The sequence below is a fragment of the Armigeres subalbatus genome, chromosome 2 (genome assembly GCF_024139115.2).
Source record: "Armigeres subalbatus isolate Guangzhou_Male chromosome 2, GZ_Asu_2, whole genome shotgun sequence".
Taxonomy (NCBI): Eukaryota; Metazoa; Arthropoda; class Insecta; order Diptera; family Culicidae; genus Armigeres; species Armigeres subalbatus.
The window spans coordinates 155,785,955-155,808,104 of NC_085140.1; the positions used below are offsets into that span (position 1 = coordinate 155,785,955).

The window sequence follows — 22,150 nt, forward strand, 5'->3', positions numbered from 1 at the left end:
AAAAACAGATACAAAATTACATCAATTTTATGTGTGTTTACATCGCGTAGAAATTACACAGAAAGAATAAAATCCATCTGACATCACGTTACCTTCGTGTGATATAAAGATATAAAACAAGGTATTATTACACAGAAACATGTGCAACCAGCTGGTTCCAAAATCCGAGTGTATTATTACGCATATTTTATGTAATATTGCGTTGCATGAAAATGCAATATTAAATCTGGCTGCACTTCTCTATCTCAGCTCAGTCCGACAGTCCGTGGAGGTGCCATTTTGAATTTATTGCACTTCTCATGAGTGAATTCGCAAAATTTATTGTTTAGTTTTTGATAAAAACTCATGTTATTTACAACTAATATTTGCGTGCTAAAGGGATAATAAAACAATATTTAATGGATGTGGAGGCGTATAATTTGTAAGTATATTTCCCTTTGGATTTCACAATAATTCATAATTTGTTTATTTTATGTTTCAGGATTCCGTATTGCGGAACGACCATGAGGATTCGATGTGTCATAGTTTCTTGATTGAGGCGTGGGGGAAAGCTGATTCTCGGTGAAAGTCCGGCCTCGACTGTGCGCCCATTGGTCAACCTGATCCTGATCCCAATCATCGGCCTTTTTGGGCAAGAAGTATGTATGTAAACCCAATTTTTCTGAAACAAAATCCAAATCCTAAACAAACAGCGCCTTTGACAATCGTCATATTATTGATAAGGGACCATATGTAAATTGTACCTCAATTTGACCTGATAATTCATTATACTGTCCATTCTACATACATTCTTGTGCCCAAACATCTTTGAAAGTTACTTGCCAATAATAGCATTGCCATGCTATGCATGGTTGCTAGTCATTCTTTGATGGTAATTTCCGGAAATTTACTGAAATATATTTTCCTATGTTTCAGCCTACCTCGCTTGTTTAACTGCCCTGGCAAGATGAAGGTAATTTGCCAAAAATCTGGAGGCGCTTAGTAATCTGAAGCCACGAGAGACGATTTGTAAGTGCATGGCTTCGAGATGGCTGCAACCGCTGTCGATGGTATCATCCGTTCATGATGATTCAGGAATGCTTGATTTCTGGTGGGAATCAAAAGCTACTCTACGCCAAGGAACAATCAACTATTGGTAAGAACTAAAACTGTATCTTTTCAACTTGTTGATACCTACGGAAACGCAACATAATAGTGCTGTTCAATGAGCAGCTCGAAGTTATTCCCATTCCTCTCATGTCCATTTGTTGACAGTAAAGAACGAACAGAACGAGAACATCTTCGAGATGCTCATTGAACAGCATATATCAGTATGCTTCTATGAACACGCATAAAATCTATTCGGGTATTTTGAGGAATATATTCCCCGACAGATCATTTTTTTAAAGTTTCGATATAGGGAGGAGCACCATCGTGCAGCAACTCCCCAACGTTGAATGCTCGGCGGCATGCAATGCAAATTCGTCTTTTTGAACAGGTACTGCTCTCGCAAGCACCTTACTGGGAGACATAATTTCAACGGAAGCCGAGATAGGCACTTGTATAGTATGGTGTGGTCTTGTCTTGGGTCTAGTGCTATTTGCTGCCATGTACCAATCTAACAAAGAAAAAAAAAATACATGTTACAACCAAACAATAATCTTAAGAATTATTCGAGGAACCAATGTCAATATGGTGATAATGAAGTGAATTCGCTGTGTCTTGATACTTCCTTATTGCTGAATCAATTCAATCCGGGCTTTGCAGAATTCATTCTTAATAGATAATGATAGGTAGTAAACAATATATAGAAAGAGAAAGATTTTTTTGAATGCTTTATTCGAAGTGATTTTTCAGTCATAGATTTTCCTCATATAACAGTTAGATAATCTAGTTAATATAACTAGAAAGTATTTCTCAAGAGACAAGTCAAATATTATATATTAATATATAGTATTTGGACAAGTGAAATCATTTAACTTTTATGCACTAAATCAGCAATGACATATAATTAAATAGATTGATTTTTAAAGAATGAATTTAGAAAACTTGACCTAATAAAAATAAACTGATTCTCGTAATCTTCTTCCTTATAGGGTAAAGAGCCCAATAGTGGACCCTCCAGCCATTTTTGCATGATTATAGCACAATCATTTTGCTATGAAATTCCATCGGGAGAACCTACCGTACAGTCCTATGATTTGATTACATGCTCACATGAAAAGTAAAATTAGATGATTTTTTGTCGATTAGGGAAGCAATTTCCTATTATGGACCCTCAGTGGGTCTACTATAGGGCGAATTCAGTCTGACTTTTAAATGTTAATTTCAACGAATAACTTCGTAAATTTAAGTGTTTTATGAATGTATCGTGAAGAGAAGATGCAGAACTTGTTATTATATATATCAAGCAGAATTGATATGTTGAAAGTTTTCACCTCATGACAGGAAGAGCAAAATTCCGCTACTTTTTTGGCACTTATGCCCATCCGATTTGTTTGCAACAAATTGTATTTGGCGAGAAATTTTGTAATGCATATAAACAAATATAAAGTAAGGCCTATCCACTTATTAGTGTTATTTTAGACTTTTCTCATATATTTCTTAACCCTTTTGAACGAACGAGAAAGGCACCATTCACAACCGCTGGATGTGGATTAATCAGGGTTTTAATTGAACTTCAAATAATATAGTTACAATTGAAGAATAGCTTATGGATTCAGTTCGACTGCTTTTATTATAGTCTTCAAATACGTTTTCATTAGAGTGGAATGACTGTGAAAGCAATTTAAAGATATGTACCTATCAAGATATATTGCATTTCCTCTTTACTCACGCGAACATGGCACGCATCATCCACTGGGAAGGGGAGACCCGTACTCCGGCAGAACCCTTCTCCTTCCTTGGAGGAAGGTCTCGACGCAAGAGGTGATTGGTACCACCCCTGAGTGTCGGCGAGTCAGAGGGTCGGTCCGGTAACGTTAAGTGGCGCCTTACTGTTACGGACAGCGGTACGGTCGAGTCCGATAGGGCGCCCGATCGTCGAGAGAGAGCACCCAATCAGGCGAAACCACGAGGGAAGGGCAACGGGGCGGCCCAGGCTACTAAACCCAAGGGTGAATGTAGCCAACCTGCGACGACTGCTCAGCGGACCGAAAATCCCTGGCAGCTCGTTAGCAGAGCTAAGAGGAGGGAAGAGGGTCCTCACTCCGCAAGGAAACTTAGGGACAGAGGCGAAGCCTTGTTGGTCAAGACCGACAAAGAGAGGTACGCCGACGTTCTTAAGACCATGCGAGGTGCCGAAAAGCTTTCGACACTGGGTGAGGACGTGCGAAGCGTCAGACGCACCAAGGCAGGCGAACTGATCTTGGTGCTGAAGCGTGGAGCAAAGGCGAGCGGTACCGTCTATAAGAGGTTGGCCCAGGAGGTCCTGGGTGAGGGAGTGAAAGTGAAGTCCCTGGGCAATAGAGCAATTCAGCCGGATGGTCGATAGGCTATCGTCCGACCTCGTAGGTCGAAAGCCGGTTGTCATAGCGGGGGACTTCAATGCTTGGGCGGTGGAGTGGGGAAGCCGCTGCACCAATCAGAGAGGTCAAGCTTTGTTAGAGGCTCTAGCAAAGTTGGAGGTCGTGTTAGCCAATGACGGCTCAACCAGCACGTTCCGTAAAAATGGGGTGGAGTCGTTCATTGACGCTACGTTCTGAACTGGAGGGTGGACGAGGGCTACACCCACAGCGACCACCTAGCCATCCGCTACGTGATCAGCTGTGGTGTGCAGCAATCGAGGTTGAGGAATCCCCGTCAAGTCCGTGGGTGGAAGGCCCAAAGCTTCGACAGCGAAGTTTTCACCGCGGCGCTGGGACTGGAGGGTAACACGACAGTCTTACAGGGGACGCACTGACAGCTGTCCTGTCACGTGCATGCGATGCCAGCATGCAGAGGAGGGCACCACCGAGGAACGCCAGCATACTGGTGGAGTGCAGCAATCGCAGACCTTCGGTCAACCTGCCTTAGGGCTAGGCGAAGGATGCAGAGAGCTCGCTCTGAGCAGTTGAGGAATGAACGGCGCTTGACGTTCAAAGCTGCGAAGTTGGCCCTTAACAAGGCCATCAGTAGCAGTAAGAGGAAGTGTTTTGACAACCTAGGCCTGAACGCCAATGCTAATCCTTGGGGCGATGCCTATAGGATAGTAATGGCGAAGACCAGAGGGGCAGAGATGCATCTGAACACGAGAACGCGTGTTCGTGTTCAAAACGTTCTGAACACTGCACACTGTTCAAGAGCTCTGACCGAACTTAGCAACTTGTATCCTAGGAAAACAAACTCAAGCGACGGCATGCTACTCATTTTTCAGCTAGTAATGGAACACGTGGGCATCTAACGGATAGAAAACAAGCATGCTCGTATGTTTTTGCATAGTTCCAAATCTAAGGAATCTTAGTTATTATGATCGTTTTGCTTGCGTACCAACCAAGTGCACATTGAACTGTGTTCAGAGTTCAAAAATTTGAACACCAAGGCACGCTCTTGGCTCATGTTCTGTTCAGGATGCATCTCTGCAGAGGGGGCTGGCGCCTCCCGAACGGTCGCCGGAAAGGTTGAATCGCATTATCGAGGTTCTCTTCCCGTCCCATGCCACAAGCCCTTGGCCACCCCCAGCACCGCAGAACGCGAGTGCTGAAGTGGCAGCGGTGACGAACGAAGAGTTGCTTGCGGTGGCCCGAACCCTTGACACGAACAAAGCTCCGGGGCCCGACGGAGTTCCAAACCTCGCTCTGAAGGCAGCGATCATGGCTAACCCGGACATGTTCATGACAGCCATGCAGAGATGCCTGGACGAGCGCAGTTTCCCCGATAGGTGGAAGAGACTGAAGCTGGTGCTGTTGCCTAAGCCCTGGAAACCACCAGGTGACCCATCGGCGTACAGACCAATCTGCCTACTGGACACCACAGGGAAGTTGCTTGAGAGGATTATCCTCAACAGGCTTACCCCGTACACCGAAGGTACGAACGGCCTGTCAAGCAATCAGTTTGGGTTTCGTAAGGGTAGGTCCACGGTGGATGCTATCAACTCGGTTGTGAAAACTGCGCAAGTAGCGATACAACGCAAGCGGAGGGGAACTCGATTCTGTGCGATAGTGACGCTCGACGTCAAGAACGCATTCAACAGCGCAAGCTGGGATGCCATCGCGCTCTCGTTACTCCGATTAGGCATTCCGGTGGGCCTGTACAACATTCTGTAAAGCTATTTCCAGGATCGCGTACTCTTATACGAGACCGATGAAGGGGAGGGTAGTGCTTCTATCACCGCAGGAGGCGACTGTGAGATCATTTCCAAGCGGGAGGTGAAGCTCCTCGGGGTGCTGTCGACGATAGACTGAACTTCGACAGTCACAGTCAGGATGATGTCCAATAGCTCGGGGGTGCGCTTCAGTAGACGCAGGTTATTAGCTGGGGTTGCAGTATCTATCCTTAGATACGGCGGTCCAGCTTGGGCCTCGGCGCTTAGCGTCGAACGTAACCTGCAGAAGCTGGAGAGTGTACACAGGCTAGCGTGTCTCAGAGTGATAAGTGCCTACCGCACGGTATCACGGGATGCAGCTTGTGTGATTGGCCCATTGGACTAGTCATACGGGAAGACGAGGAGAGTTTCAACATGCGCGGAACCAGAGGAGCCCGTAAAGCCATTAGATTCACCTCGACTATCAAGTGGCAACGGGACTGGGATAACTCTTCTAAGGGTAGGTGGACCCATCGGCTGATACCTAGTGTATCAAGATGGGTTAATAGGAGGCATGGGGAATTCCACTTCCATCTGACACAGTTCCTGTCAGGCCATGGCTGCTTTAGGTGGTACCTACATAGGTTTGGGCATACGGACTCTCCCGTCTGCCCGGACTGTCCAGGGGTCGACGAAACTGCCGAGCACGTACTATTCGTATGTCCTCGTTTCGTCGATGTTAGGAGCGGAATGCTTGAGGTGTGCGGGAGATGACACTACTCCGGATAATTTTATCCAGAGGATGTGTCAAGAGGTTGAAAAGTGGAACGCGGTCTCGGCCGCTACCACTCAGATTGCCAGCATCTTGCAGCGCAATTGGCGCGCCGAGCAGCAGTCGGATAGCGCCGCCCCGAGCAGCACACATGTTGCATATGAATCACGGTAACTTATATATGACCAGATTCAGTCACAATCAGGTTGCTGCAACCAGTTTCACTCGACTTGTGTTGCTTGGGCGACTAGTGGGTAGCTAGTCTCGAGGGTGAGGTAGCAGCGGGTAGTTAGTTAAGTAGTAGAGGAACTAGTGGGTAGCTAGTTATGAGGTAGAGGAACTAGTGGGTAGCTAGTTGTGATTTGAAGCTAGTGGGTAGCTAGTATGTGGGCGTGCGTAGTAGCACGGACCCCTCCCAGAAGTAATGCCGAAAAGACTGTGAACAGGGTGGTTTTAGCCTGTGAACAGGGTGGTTTTAGCGGGTCGGCAGTAGCTAAACCCCGTTCGCCGGTAGCCCACCGGTGTCTGGATGCAGATTCCCACCCTACTGGAAAAAAACCCTTGGCACAACTTGCCAATGAGGCACGCCGCATGAAGCTTGAGATCCTGGGACTGAGTGAAGTCCGTTGGCCATACTTTGGAAAACACAGGGCGCCCTCGGGAAAAGTTCTGCTATACTCTGGTTTACGAGGTGAACACGCTCTCCGGCATCGCCCTACTAAGCGCTCAGGCTCACTCTGCGCTTATGAAATGGAAACCTATAAATGAAAGGATAATCGTTGCCAGATTTAGAACAAGGGTCAGAAACCTTACTATAATCCAATGCTATGCGCCAATCTATGCTGCCGATCTGCAAGACAAAGAGACCTTCTACAGTCAACTCAATGCCGTCGTAGATAGAATTCGAAGGGTGATATCAATATTTGTTTCGGCGACTTCAATGCGAAAATCGGACCGACAACTCGAACCATGAGCGCATTATGGGACCCCATAGTTTTGGAGAAATGAGCGAAGACGCAGAGCTGTTCGCAGAATTTTGTGGTAATAACGACATGGTGATCAGAGAGTCGCTCCTCCCTTGTCGACCCGTTCAAAAGGTCACGTAGGTCTCCATTGACGGCTTTACAGAAAATCAAATCGACCAAAAGCCAATCAAATCAGCCAAAAATGGAAACGGAGCTTTCTTGATGCACGAAATAAACGTAGTGCCGATATCGCGTCTGATCATCATCGGTGAAATACGCCTGCGCATTGCGCGGATTCTTCGGCAGGAGGAGAGAGTTGGACGACGGTTCAACACACGCCGACTGGAAGATACCACGGTGAAACGGTCCTTCGTTGAAGAACTGGGACTGGGCGAACTGCGCACCCAGAGAAATCAATGGATCACCGATGAGACCTAGAGGAAGATAGAGGAGCGAAGAGAAGCCAAAGCCGCGATAGAGCGATCAAAAACCAGAGGAGTCAAAGTCTTAGCCCGTCAATGATACTCGGCTCTTGAGAAGGAAATAAAAAGCTCATATTGTGTATCCGGAATAAATTTATACCGATTTTAATACCGAAGTTGGATTTTTCTCCAGATACAGGCAACTTTCCCAACTTCGGAAGTAGTGCGCTGGATTCGCCTAAAGATGCGCTAAACAACGCATCAACTAGTTTGACAAATAAAACTTCGGAAGAAAGTTCGGTTCGGAAGTCCCGACTTCCGAATTCTAACTTGGTGCTACGCCGACAATATCGACGGGACAAGCGAGCGTCACCAGACTCTCTGGTCGACGAAGGAGAGAGAGCCGCAGCAACCGGGGACATTCGCCTTCTCTACGATATCTCACGAGACTTAAGCGGGGCGAAGATGAATGCATTGATTCCTGTGAAAGACGCGAATGACCGACCGGACCAGCTGAAACGTTGGTTCGAGCACTTCGAACACCTTTTTCAAGTGCCAGCCAGGCCACTACCACCTCGCATGATCTGCCTACACCGAGAAAATTCTTTATATTGAATATATTTGTCGCACACATTTATTTTTGCAATTTGGCGACCGAAATATATGCAATTTGTACCCACACATAAATTCAATAACTGCATATTAGAGACCACACATACATTTTATTTGATTATAGATTATATTTGTACTTCGCGTGGAGAGTGGTTATGTGTGCACTAATTAGAATCATGAATTAAATTAATGGATTTTTGCCAGTAAAAATGTGTGGAATTTTTGCAGTGTAGGATCCGACGTATAACACGCGTCAATACAATTACTGCTAGAGATTCAAACAGCCATCCAAACCATGAAATCGAATAAAGCTCCAGGGGTCGATCGCATATCAGCCGAAATGCTCAAAGCTGACCCCATGACATCCGCTCAACTAGTGCATCGTTTTTTTAGTAATATCTGGGACACCGCAACTTTCCCGGCCGAGACGCTCCGTATCATTCTGAAGTAGGTCAACGAATTCCAGGAGACCCTTTACTTGGTGTTCATTGACTACGAAAAAGCTTTCGACCGTCTCAATCACGAGGCCTCATCGAAGCACAGTACGAGGTGAATGCACCAAAATACGAATTTTTAACTCTAGCGTGAAATCTGTGCTGTTATACGCTAGCGAAACATGGTGTGTATCAGTGGAGAAAACTCAACGGCTGCAGGTGTTCATCAACAGATGCATGTGGTATATAATACGGGCCTGGTGGCCTCACAACTGGACCTCAAACAACGAGCTCCATCGTCGTTGCCATCAGAGGCCGATAGCAACAGAAATTTGGGATCGGAAGTGGGGCTGGGTCGGCCACACTCTACGTAGGAGCGGAAACGAAATCTGTAAACAAGCATTAGACTGGATCCCAGCGGGACATCGCCAGGTAGAACCAGAGGCTCATGACGGCGAAGCCTCAATAAAGAAATAGAAGAAGTCGACCGAAATCTAACCTGGCAACAGGTTAAAGCGATAGCTGGACAACGCTCAGGATGGAGATCTTTCAAGTTGGCCCTTTGCACCACCGGAGGTGTACAGGTTCCATAAGGAAGTAAAAGTGTTTATACTCATTCGTACACTACAATCCCAGACAAATAGGCGTAACAGTAATTTCACTCAGTGTTACGTCTGTTTGTCTGTCTGCTCTACAATCCTTGGCGAAATTGTTCCAGGAATTTCCGCTCGAAATTCTCAAGGATGTTGTCTCTAATGCTCCACGAATTCGTACTGGAATTTCTGCAAAAGATCTCTTAAAACTCTCCCTGGAGAGTTCCCATAAGAATTGCTTCAGGGGTTCTTATTGGAGTTGCTTTAGGAGCTCCATTTGGAATAACTCCAAGTGCTCTTCCCGAAAATCCTCATGTAATTGCTCCAGGGATTCATCCTGTAATTCTTCCAGGAGTTTCTCTTGTAATTATTCCAGCAGATCCTGTGAAATTCATTTTGGAATTGTTGCAGAAGTCTCTTTGGGAACTCCTTTTGTAATTTCACTAGGCAGGAGTTCCTACTGGAATATCTTCAGGAGCTAATTTTTGAATAATTCCAGGAACTCCTGCTGTAATTGCTCCAGGGATTCCTCCTGTAACTGTTCCAGCAGTTGGAATTACTACAAGAGTTCTTCTTTGAATAGTTCCTGGAATTTCTCCAGGAGTTTCTCCTGGAGTTATTCACAGAAGAACTCCTGGAGCAATTGTTCCTACGGAATTGATCCATACTGAAATTGCTTCAGGATTTCCCACTGAATTTGCTTCAGAAGTTCTTCCTGGAATTCCTCCAGAAGTTCCTATTGGAATTGCTTCAGGAGCTCCTCTTGGAATAACTCCGGAAGCTCCTACCGGAACTCCTGTAATTACTCCTGCAATTGGTTAAGGAGTTCTTTTGGGATTCTTACAATAGAGTTCCTCTTGGGATTGTTCCAGGAATTCCCGCTGAAATTTCTCCAGAACTTCTGTAATTGCTGCATGAATTCATACTGGTATTGCTTTAGCAGTTCTCTTTGAAACTCTAACAGGAGTTTCTTGTGCTCCAGGAGTTCCAACTGGAATTGCTTCAGGAGCTCCTCTTGGTATATCTCCACTTTCCAGGAGTTTCACCCGGAACTCTTCCTGCGATTGCCCCAGGGATTCCTCCTGTAATTTTTCCAAGAGTTTCTTCTGTAATTATTCCAATTGCTTCAAGAGTTTCCCGGAACTGTTTCTTTAATTTCCCCATGGATCCTGTAATTGTTCCAGGAGTTCCCATTGAAGAAGTTTCTCCCGGAACTCTTAGAATTGCTTTAGCAGTTCCTACTGGAATTGCTTCGATTTCCTATTTTACCGGATGGTGGTGGCTTCTCCCTTGCTACCACTCTTCAGTGGTTCTCTTGGAATTGCTCCAAAAGTTCTCCGTGGAATTACTCCAGGTATTTATCCCGGAACTCCTCCTGCAGTTGCTTCAAGAGTTCTTACTGAAATGGCTTCTGCGGTTCTCTTGGAATTGCAACAGGAGTTATTTCTAGAGTTATGTCAAGAGGAACTCCTGGAGAAATTGATTCTAACGGGAATTGATCAAAGAGTTTCTACAGCCAGGATTCCTCACTTGAGTTGCTTCAGGAGTTCGTCCTATAATTGGTCCAGCGGTTCTCTTGGGATTTCCATTAGAATTGGACAAAGTTCTTTGTCGGATTACTCCAGTTTTTCATAGAATTGTTCCTGCCAGTGTTCCAAAATTTCCTCCTGTAATTAGTCCTAGCAAACTCCAGGGGTTCCTCCTGTAATTATTCCAGAAGTTTCTTCTGTAATTGTTCCAACAGTTCTCTTGGGATCACCCTCCTCTTACTGGAATTCTTACTGTGATTGCTTCAGCAGCTCTCTTGGAATTCCTCCAGGATTTCCTACTGGTATTTCATCATCAGTTCTCTTGGAATTATTCTAGGAGTACCTCCTGGAGTTATTCCAAGAGAAAGTCTTGAAGCAATCCCAAGTAACCAAAAGTTCCTTTAAGAGTACGTTTTGTGCTTAATCAGCTTCACTGAGATGCTTAAGCGAAAAACGTACTCTTAAAGGAACTTTTGGTTACTTGGGATTGCTCATCCTGGAATTGCTTTTGTTAACACTGGCAGCACTGCTGGTCACGCTAATGTGACGGCCGATACGGCAGGTTGACCCGTTGACAGACCTGTCAGGATGACGGAGGATAACATGTAGATGAAGGTAACCTGTCTACTATTGATTCGGCTTCTTGCTGTTTATTGAAACGAAAACGTGCAGCGAACGGTATCATTTCAGAAAGCTAAATACGAGCTAAATATCCTTAACTAAAATTAGTGGTTTGTTCTCTATAAAATCGTGTGAATTCCATGCAACGAGACACACAAGGAACACATATAGTACGGTAGAACTGTCCTTAAAGCTATACGTGCAAACAGATTTATCTAAAGCTACGTTACAACCAACTATATCAAGTGTTGTAATTTGCTGAACGAAAATCTACTTGTGGCGGACGTTCTTAACCCTACAAACATCGAGAACAAAACTTTAGATAAATCTTCAGCAGTTACGAATAACTCGTCGGTCATGGAAACAAGTAAATCGGTTCCGGACATGCATGAAGATCTTGCTTTGCAACACGCACACACGCTCGACGAACTACGGTCAGATTGCGTAAAGTGCGATCGCCTAAACGGCGAGGAAAGCATGGTGCAGTGTGATATTTGCCAAACCTGGTGGCACTTCACGTGTGCTGGGGTTTCTGATTCGATCGACAACCGTGCCTGGTCATGTGAAAACTGTCAGGTGGACGAAATAGCTAGCATAGCGTCTAAATCACATGCGTCTCACAACTCCGTAAAATCAGGAAACTCAGCCAGATTGAATCTACAGCTTGAGAAGCTGGAAGAGCTCCAAGCAATGCAGAAGAAATTCATCGAAGACAAATATAAGCTACTTGAATCTCAGTTGGAGCTGGAAGAAGAAAACAAAAGTGTTCGTAGTAAAGGCAGCCGATTGAGTAAGCGGTCTAAAATCGATAAGGTTGTTCAATGGGTGAACAGCTGTGCAGAGCAAACAGGAGCCCCGCACGCTCCAACAATCGCGGATGTACATTCCACCTTCTTGCCACCAGCATCCTCCCATCAGATCGGTCCATCTATCGCTACGCCAACTATCGTCGGAGTCCAAAATTCAGTCCAGTGTTCAGACGTCAACCTGCATAGTCCTCTGAAACATTCTGCTCTGCCCACCCAAAAATTGACTACAGTCAAAACGATGGCAGCAGATTCTAAAACAGGTTCGAAACAAAATGTTGTCGAATCCGTGGTTTTTAATAAGATCACTGGTACGGTGCCATTGGCTCAATCCACTCCAACTCAAACACAGTCTGCTTCATTGGTAGGCGGTTCTGAAGTAGTACTTCCACCACAATCATCATCATTACCTCAACCACCAGAAGTATGGGCTGCTTCATCGCAACATCATCCAGCATCAATGACAGCATCCGCGCCGGCAAGGAGAACTTCATCGGTAGCAGCACCGCCGTCGGCACCTGGACCTTCAATGGTGCTACCTCCACCTTCCGCACCTGAACACGCATCTGTAGTGCCTCCGCGGTTTGTACGGGTATCGCAATTGCAAGCGCCTACACATACCGCCACAGGACTGTCACGACCACACGCAGTGTCGGCTGCGTCGCTACCTGGACGCACATCAACAAATCCTCAGCCACCACCCATACATCAACCGGTGGCGTCAAACTGGTCTGTGCCAGCATCGGGGTTTGTACCAACCTCTTACCCCTTCCCTCCCTCCGGACAATCAGGTAGGCCAGATAATAATCCTCTACATGTACCGCAAAATAATAACGATGCCAATATCCAACATCTAATGAAGCAATTTGGTAGTATTGCCTTATCGCCCACGCAATCACCATTGCTTAATGCAAACATAGCCACCTTTGCCCCCTCCCCCTCGCAGTTAGCCGCCAGGCAAGTTATGCCGCGTGATTTACCCCCCTTTTCTGGCAATCCGGCTGATTGGCCAGTATTCATAAGCAGTTTTATGAACACTACACTCGCTTGTGGGTACTCTAGCGCCGAAAACCTTTGTCGCCTTCAGCGTAGTTTGAAAGGCGCAGCATACGAAGCTGTTCAAAGCCGTTTGCTTTTGCCTGAATCTGTACCACACATCATAGAAACTCTGCATTTGTTGTATGGGAGGCCTGAGTTGCTAATCTCAGCGCTTCTAGAAAAGGTACGATCAGCCCCTTCACCGAAAGTGGATAGATTCCAAACCATTATTGATTTTGGAATGTCTATACAAAGTCTCTGTGACCATTTGGAAGTTGCTGGTCAATCCGTCCATCTGTCAAACCCTACCCTCCTCGCGGAACTCGTTGCCAAACTACCACCACATCTACAAATGGAATGGGGCTCATATCTCCAGGGATTTTCGGAAGTGAATCTAAAAACGTTTGGAAGTTTTATGTCCAGTGTAGTGAAAGCAGTGAGCAAAGTGACCGTTTACGCCAGCAGCAGTGTAAGACCGAGTGCTCCAACGAAGTACAATTCTAGGGCAAGAGGAAACATCATTGCTCACCACAGTGAACCTAAAATCAAAGCCGAAATCAACGCGGTGGAAGCCAAGGCGTGTCTGGCTTGCAAGAAAATTGGTCATCGTATCCAGGAATGCCAAGCGTTCAAATCTCTCTCGGTGGATGGACGTTGGAAGTTTGTACAATCCAGTGCACTTTGCAGAAATTGTTTGAACTCTCACGGCAGAAGAAGTTGTAGAAAAACCAGCACCTGCGGTACAAATGGTTGCGATTTTCGCCATCATCCACTGCTACACTCGTCGCGCGGCAGTTCGGTTGTGAAGACACCATCAGTGATGAACATTGCGGAGAACCAGACTCACCGACAAGTGAAACAGTCCCTGCTCTTTAGGATTGTGCCGGTTACCTTGCATGGACCAAAAGGGAAAGTGAATACCTTCGCCTTTCTCGACGATGGGTCGTCCTTGACACTTATTGAGGATAGCCTGGCGAAGAAACTTGGTGTTAATGGTGTTAAGGCGCCACTATGTTTGCTGTGGACGGGGAATATGACTAGAACGGAGAACGATTCGAAGCAGTTGTCGTTAATCGTTTCGTCGACTGATGGGAGAAAGTATTCACTGGAAGAAGTTCAAACCGTTAAGGAGCTATCATTACCTACGCAAACACTTTCGTACGATCAGCTGTCGAAGCAGTACGGCCATCTCAAGGATCGCCGGTGGCGAGCTACACCAAAGCAGCTCCAAAACTGCTGATCGGAGTTAACAACCTGGAGTTGATAGTCCCATTGAAGACGCGCGAAGGAATTAGACGCGAACCAGTGGCTGTGAAAACAAGATTAGGTTGGTGTATATATGGTGGTTCAGCGGACTACAGTCAGATGGCGTCGATCAACTACCATGCCTGTGGGTGTGTCGCCGATCAAACGCTGCACGATCTCGTCAAAGATTTCTTCACCACGGACGAAGTTGGAACGAAACCAGTAGCACCACTTGTGTCGGATGAAGAGAAGCGTGCACAACGAATACTAGAGGAGTCAACTGTCCGGGTAGGCGACCACTTCGAGACCGGCCTTCTGTGGAAATTCGACCACATAGAGCTCCCTGAAAGCTATAACATGGCTCTGCGGCGGCTTGAGTGCCTGGAAAGACGTATGAACCGGAATCCAGAACTGAAGCAAGCATTACAACAACAACTGGAAGACTACCAACAGAAAGGATATGCCCATCACGCAACCAAAGAAGAACTAGCTAACGGCGACATGCGCCGTGTGTGGTATCTACCGCTAGGAGCAGTTGTTAACCCTCAAAAACCGGGAAAAGTTCGCATGATATGGGATGCAAGAGCGGCAGTCAATGGTATCTCACTAAATTCAGTGCTGCTAAAAGGTCCACGTCATCTGACCGCACTTCCTGGTGTTCTATTGCGCTTCCGTCAGATCAATGTTGGAGTTTCTTCAGATACAAAGGAAATGTTCCATCAAATCTACATACGAAAAGAAGACCGCCACTCTCAACGATTCCTTTGGCGCAACGATCCTTCCGACGTACCAGAGGTGTATTTCATGAATGTAGCCACCTTTGGTTCAACTTGCTCCCCAGCGGCAGCTCAATATGTGAAAAACAAAAACGCCAAAGATTACCAAGAATTGTATCCCCGAGCGGTCGAAGGCATTCTTAACAACCACTACGTGGACGATTCGCTAGAGAGCTATGAATCTGTTCACGAAGCTATCGAAGTCTCCCAACAAATGCGTTTCGTTCACCAGCAAGCCGGTTTCGAACTGAGGAATTGGCTATCGAACAGCAGTGACCTCTTGATTGCTTTGGGAGTATCTATGGATTCATCCAAACAAGATAAGGCTTTTACTACTGACAAACAAACAGACTATGATCGGGTTCTCGGGCTCTTGTGGTTGACGCAGGAAGACGCCTTCAGTTTCTCAACTGAAATGAAACCTGAAATCGTTAATTCGTTAAGAGACGATGAACGTCCTACAAAAAGACAGATGTTGAAGTGTCTGATGTCGCTCTTTGACCCACTCGGCCTACTGAGCCTCTTCGTGGTACATGGCAAAATCTTGCTGCAAGAAGTATGGAGAGAAGGGATACAATGGGACGAAAAAGTGAATGACGGTCTGCATCAAAGGTGGAAAAATTGGACAAACCTGATCAAGGATGTCGCAAGTCTTAAGATACCTCGCTGCTACTTCCCAGGTGCTACCAAAGAGCGGTACCGAAATCTCCAACTGCACATATTTGTGGATGCCAGCGAATCTGCGTATTGCGCAGTAGTCTACTTTCGCACTTCGAACTCCGACGGTTTCCCCTGAGTGTGCACTTGTCTCGGCGAAAACAAAGGTGGCCCCGCTGAAGACTGTTTCAATACCTCGCTTGGAGCTGCTAGCCGCAGTGCTCGGTGCTCGTCTCTCACAGTTCGTCGAAGAAAACCACACACTGAAAGTTACACGAAAAGTCTTCTGGAGCGACTCCGCAACAGTTCTTTCCTGGCTGCGAGCTAATCATCGCAGATATAAACAATTTGTAGCCTGCAGAATAGGAGAATTAATTACGACCACCGATGTCGAGGACTGGCGTTGGGTTCCCTCCAAAGAAAATCCAGCCGACATTGCCACGAAGTGGGGAAATGGCCCAGACCTAAAAGCAAACAGTGTCTGGTTCAAGGGACCAGCGTTTCTTCAACTAGCGGAATCAGAATGGCCAGTACAACGAACGTTGACGTCACCTACCGAAGAAGAGCTACGTCCATGCTTCGTTCATAGGACAGTTCAAACTACTGGAGGTTTGATGGAACTAGATAGATTTTCTCAACTGAAACGTGCTATACGGTCCATTGCCTACGTGTACCGATTCATAAGCAACATCAAGAAGAAGCTAGCAAGACAGAAGTTATTCGTAGGTCCATTATCCTCAGAAGAGCTACGAAAGGGAGAAAGTCTACTAATCCGCGAGACACAGTGGCAATGTTTCCCAGATGAGATGGTGATCTTGAAAAGCAACCAGACGAAACCTCCAAATGAGCGAATCTATGTGGGAAAAAGCAGCGCTCTCTATCAGCTATGTCCAATCTTAGACGAACAAGGCATCATTCGAATGGATAGTAGAATAGCGGAGGCTCCAAATGTCGGAAAGGAGATGAAGTTTCCAGTAATCCTTCCTAGGAGTCACAAGTTCACTACCTTGCTACTGGAATATTATCACCGTAAGTACCGACACGGTAACACCGAAACTGTCGTGAACGAAGTTCGTCAGCTGTATTATGTTCCGAGACTTAGAAGGGCGATTAACAGCGTGGCCAAAGCGTGCCAGTGGTGCCGCGTGTACAAGAGCTTACCGCAGATTCCCCGCATGGCGCCGCTCCCGTTAGCCAGGATGGCGTCATTCGCCAGACCCTTTACGTATACTGGCCTGGACTTTTTTGGACCGTTGACGGTGAAGGTAGGTAGAAGCAGCGCTAAACGCTGGATAGCCGTTTTCACGTGTTTGACAATACGGGCAGTGCACATCGAGGTGGCTCATAATCTCACTACGGACTCGTGCGTCAAATGTATTCGACGCTTCATCTGCCGCCGAGGTGCACCTGCCGAGATCTATTCAGACAACGGCACGAATTTTGTGGGAGCCGCTAGACTACTGAAGGAGCAAATTGAGGACCTGGCCGTAACTTTCACTGGGACCACTACCAATTGGGTATTCAATCCGCCTGGAACTCCGCACATGGGTGGAGCCTGGGAGCGGATGGTCCGCTCTATCAAAGTGGCGGTGGAGACGTCATACAACAACCATCGCAAGCTGGATGACGAAGCGTTGATTACATTCATGGTGGAAGCCGAAGCTATCGTTAATACACGACCACTAACGTATTTGCCACTAACGTCGGACGAGAGCGAGGCACTCACACCGAACCATTTCTTGCTGGGAAACTCGTGTGGCGTTCGGCAACCAGTGGTCGAGGCAACCGATGCAGCGCAAGGTATACGGTCGTCATGGCATCAAGTACAGCATCAGCTGGATGTGTTTTGGAGAAGATGGATCCTGGAGTACCTCCCCACACTGACTAAGAGGCCAAAGTGGTGTGGTGAAGCAAAACCTTTAACGGAGGGTCAGTTAGTGCTGGTAGTTGGTGACGGGAAACGAAACGAATGGATAAGAGGCAGGGTGGTTAAAGCGATTCCCGGGGCGGATGGGAGAATTAGGCAGGCTATGGTTCAAACTGCGAGGGGTCTTGTGCGTAGGCCAGTGGCTAGGCTAGCGGTACTTGAGGTGGATGAAGTTAGTAAGACTGGACCTGGTGGCCAGTATTACGGGGGAGAGGATGTTAACACTGGCAGCACTGCTGGTCACGCTAATGTGACGGCCGATACGGCAGGTTGACCCGTTGACAGACCTGTCAGGATGACGGAGGATGACATGTAGATGAAGGTAACCTGTCTATTATTAATTCGGCTTCTTGCTGTTTATTGAAACGGAAACGTGCAGCGAACGGTATCATTTCAGAAAGCTAAATACGAGCTAAATATCCTTAACTAAAATTAGTGGTTTGTTCTCTATAAAATCGTGTGAATTCCATGCAATTAGACACACAAGGAACACATATAGTACGGTAGAACTGTCCTTAAAGCTATACGTGCAAACAGATTTATCTAAAGCTACGTTACAACCAACTCTATCAAGCGTTGTAATTTGCTGAACGAAAATCTACTTGTGGCGGACGTTCTTAACCCTACAAACATCGAGAACAGCTTTAGTAGTTCCTACTGAAATGGCTCCATGAATTCCCTCTGAATTTGATTCAAGAGTTTCCACTGGAATTGCTCCAGGAGTTTTTCCTGTTATTGTTCCAGCAGTTCTTATAGAAATGAAGATGTTGCTCCAGGTATTAACACTGAAATTGTTCTCAAAATTTCGCTTATATTCCTCTTGTTTCTTCAGGTAATGGATTAACTCCATGAGGAACTTTTGGTAGAAACCTAGGAGGAGCTCTTGACGCAAATCAAAGATAAGATCCTTGAGCAAGTCCGGGAGTAACTTCTGCACACTTAAATTTTTCCACCGATCTCGGCTGTGCAAATCTCGGTTTAAGTTCGTTTGCTGGAATATCGGCTGAATGAACGTATGTTTACGGTGGCTCCTTTGAGTGCCGCAGTACAAACTAATTTTTCAGTTGAGATATCAGCAGAAAGTCACTAACCGAGCACTCGACTGTGCGGATCTCGGCAAAAGAATCAAAATATGCCGAACCTAAACGAGTTTTGCGAGCAATTCTAGGTGAAACTTAGCCTCCTTTCGTCGACATCAGATGCTTAGTCCGCATCAGAATAACCAACGAGCTTCGATTCGCCGGTCCCAGAATAGTTTAATGACATTTTCGTTGTGCCTTTCAGGTATCGAAGAAGATGCTTCACTGCTTCCTAGTACTTCGGTCCAGAACAGATGTTGAAGCGACTCAGCATGTTCACAACGAAGAGTATATCTGACCGCGTGCATTGTGCCAGACACATCAGGCATCCGACAGCTTTCTGTTACTGCTCGATCTCTTCTGCGGTATTCGGAGGCATTTCCTTCGAAAGCTTCTCGCCGGTGTTTATCGGTGTCGCAACAGCTTTCGCATACTACATGTTGAATCGACGCAAGATGGACTCGAAATATGCCGTCTGGTCTAACGACACTAAATCTTTCGTACGGGTAATACGGATACTCAAACAGCTCGCTGAAGATCCCAAATCCTCCATATGGAATACTGTACTGCGTCGTTGGAGAAGATTAGCACGTCGTCAACGTACACCACAACGAACAGTATCTTCCCGTCATCGGTCCAATAGTACAGGCATGGATCGTACTCGAATGGGATCTGATCCAGCTTTTTCAATGCTGCGTCTAGCTTGATATTCCACACCCGACTAGATTGCTTGAGACCGTAAAGTGCCTTGTTCAAGCGGCACACCAGCTGATGTTCTGAATGTTTCCTCTTCCGGATCTTCTTGCAGGAACGCGGTGATGGGGTCCATTTGCTCCACCTGGAGAATGTAATTGGCCGCCATCGCAAACAAGTACCGCAGTGAACTATGAACAGTAGCTGGAGTAGTAGAGTAGCTTCAGATAACCATCGAAACCACGGGCCATGATTGTCGGTGCGCAACACATTCAACTTCTTGCCAGATTGCCTCTCCGCCATTACATGGAATTGTTTGAACACGTTCAAACGCCTTGGGCTTGGTTTTGAGGAAATACACCCACATGCGTTGGGACTTGTCGTCTACGAATTTAATATAATATCGACTACCTCTTAAGGAACTCAACTCCATTGATACACATACGTCGGAGTGAACGACGTTGAGAATTTCCGCAGCACGAGGCCTTGCTTGCTGAACGTGTACCGACACTGCTTACCCTTGGGACAGACTTTGCAGCTGGCATGGTTACCGCCGCCGTTGTTAATATTCACGTCAATTACAGTAATTTATGGACAAAATTCAAGAGGGACCTTTGAAGCAATTTTAGGAGGAACTCCTAGAGCGATTTTATTCTAGAAGATACCTCTAAAATAGTTCCAAGGGGAACTCCTAAAGCAATGCCAGAAGGAAATCTTCGTAGTGTTTCCAAGTGGATCTCTTGACAGAAATCCGGGAGGAACTTCTGCAGCAATTCCTACAACAATTCCAATAGAAACTCACGGTGCAGCTCCAGAAGACACTTCTGGAGCAGTTACATTAGAAGCTTCTGGATGAATTCCATGATGAAATCTTGGTGTAATTCTTGCAAGAACTCCTTGAGAAATTCCAGATGAAAATTCTGCAAGAATTCCCGACGGAACACCAAGGATTCGTAGAGGAACTCCTGGATGGATTTCACGTGTAACATCTGGAGCAATTTAACGAGATCTCCTGGGGTAATCACCGCAGAAACTATTAGTGCAGCTTTAGAAGAAACTTCTGAAGCAGTTCCATGAAGAACTCCTGGATGAAATCCATGAGGAACTCTTACAGAAACCTAGGAGGAACTCTAGGCGTAATTCCAAGATAAAATCCAGGAGCAATACCAGCGGTAATTCATGAAGCAATTCCAGGAGCAGCTGCTGGATGAATTGCCGGCCGATCTGGAGGAATTACAAACGGAACTGGGTGAAATTGCAAGAGTAACTCTTGGAGCGATTCCCGGGAGAAACCCCTGGAGCAATTGCACGAGGAAATGCTGGAGCAATTTCAGGAGGAAATCTAAAACAGTTCCCCACAATGAGGGAATCCAGGAGCAAATCATAATAAGGTATCTTGGTGGAACTCTTGAAAAAATTTCGGTAGCTAGATCTGGAGAGATTCCAGAAGAAAGCTCTTAATTCTTCAATTCTAAGAGGAACTCATGAAGCAATTCCTAAAGGAGAGATTTCTGGAACAATTCCTAATGGGGTTTCGGCGTGGAACTGGTGACAAAAATCCAAGATCAACATCTGGAACAATTTCAGTAGGATCTCTGGGATCAATTCCAGAAGAAACTTTTGGTGCAGCTCCAAAAAAAACCTTTGGAGCAGTTTCATGAGGAGCTTCTGGATCAATTCCACGAAAAACTCTCACAGAAACCTAGGAGGAACTCTATCAAGCGATATCAAGATGAATTTCTGTAGCGATTCCAGAGTTAACCCGTGGAGTAGTTCCAGAAGCAATAAATTTTAAGCCGGTTTCCTGGAGGAATTACAGACGGATCTGGAGAGATTCCAGAATGAAACCCTGGGTGTAATTGTGAGAATAACTCCTGGGGCAATTCCAGGAGGAGCCCTTGGAGCAAAATCTTCGAAAAACGTACTTTTAAGGAAACTCTTGGTCACCTGGGAAGAAACTCCTGGACAATTTCAGAAAATCCGTTTTAAGCAATTCAAAGACGAATTAATGAAGTAATTTCAGAAGGGAATCGTGGTTTCCATGTGGAACTTTTGACAGAAATCCGGGAGGACTTTCTTATGCAATTCCAAGATAAATTCCTGGAGCAATTCCGGGGGAACATATGAAGCAATTCAAAAAGGAGAAACACCAGAAGGATCAATTCCAGGAGAAACTTTTAGAGCAATTCTAGAACAAACTCGTGGAGCATTTTTAGGAGAAACTCCTGCCGGAAATCCAGAAGGTGGGAATTCAGGAGCAACTTCTGTTGGAATACTTTTGATCGAATGGAAGCTAGTAGCACCTAGTAGCCTTTATTGATAATCAAATAAATATCGTCGCTCCTCACCTGCTATAACAAACCTTTTTTTTTTTCGTTTTCCAGAGTCTGAAGTCTTCCAAGACCACCGATTTTTGCGCCGCTCGGTTATGTTCTTCCAGTTCTTCCTTCAAGGGTAACTCGTCTGGGACTGGCCTGCGAATTTCAAGTGAGAAGCTGCTCATCTACCGCCATGCCATTTAATAAAAAATGAACAATGAAATATGTGCAAATAAAATAAAAATTAAAAATGTGGCAAAAACACAATATTTAACCATCAAAATAATCGCATCCCTTCGAAAATATCTATATTCAGCACATTTCACCATATATATTGGACTGTATTACATCACATTCTTTTACATCGCTTTTATTGCGTCGTCTTATTTATCACATCGATAAAAATTACATCGCTCTTGATTATTACACAGCAAGCTCTTGAGTACATCGAGCAGTGTAATAT

General features: G+C 45.8%; 1 long non-coding RNA gene across 1 annotated transcript; it reads left to right on the plus strand.

Moving 5' to 3' along the window:
• Positions 1-55: 55 nt before the first annotated feature.
• On the plus strand, positions 56-21,948 carry LOC134211052 (uncharacterized). Its single transcript, XR_009978916.1, has 4 exons — positions 56-421; positions 482-642; positions 916-1,135; positions 21,754-21,948. It is a non-coding gene; the product is annotated as an uncharacterized LOC134211052 (long non-coding RNA).
• The last annotated feature ends 202 nt before the right edge of the window (positions 21,949-22,150 follow it).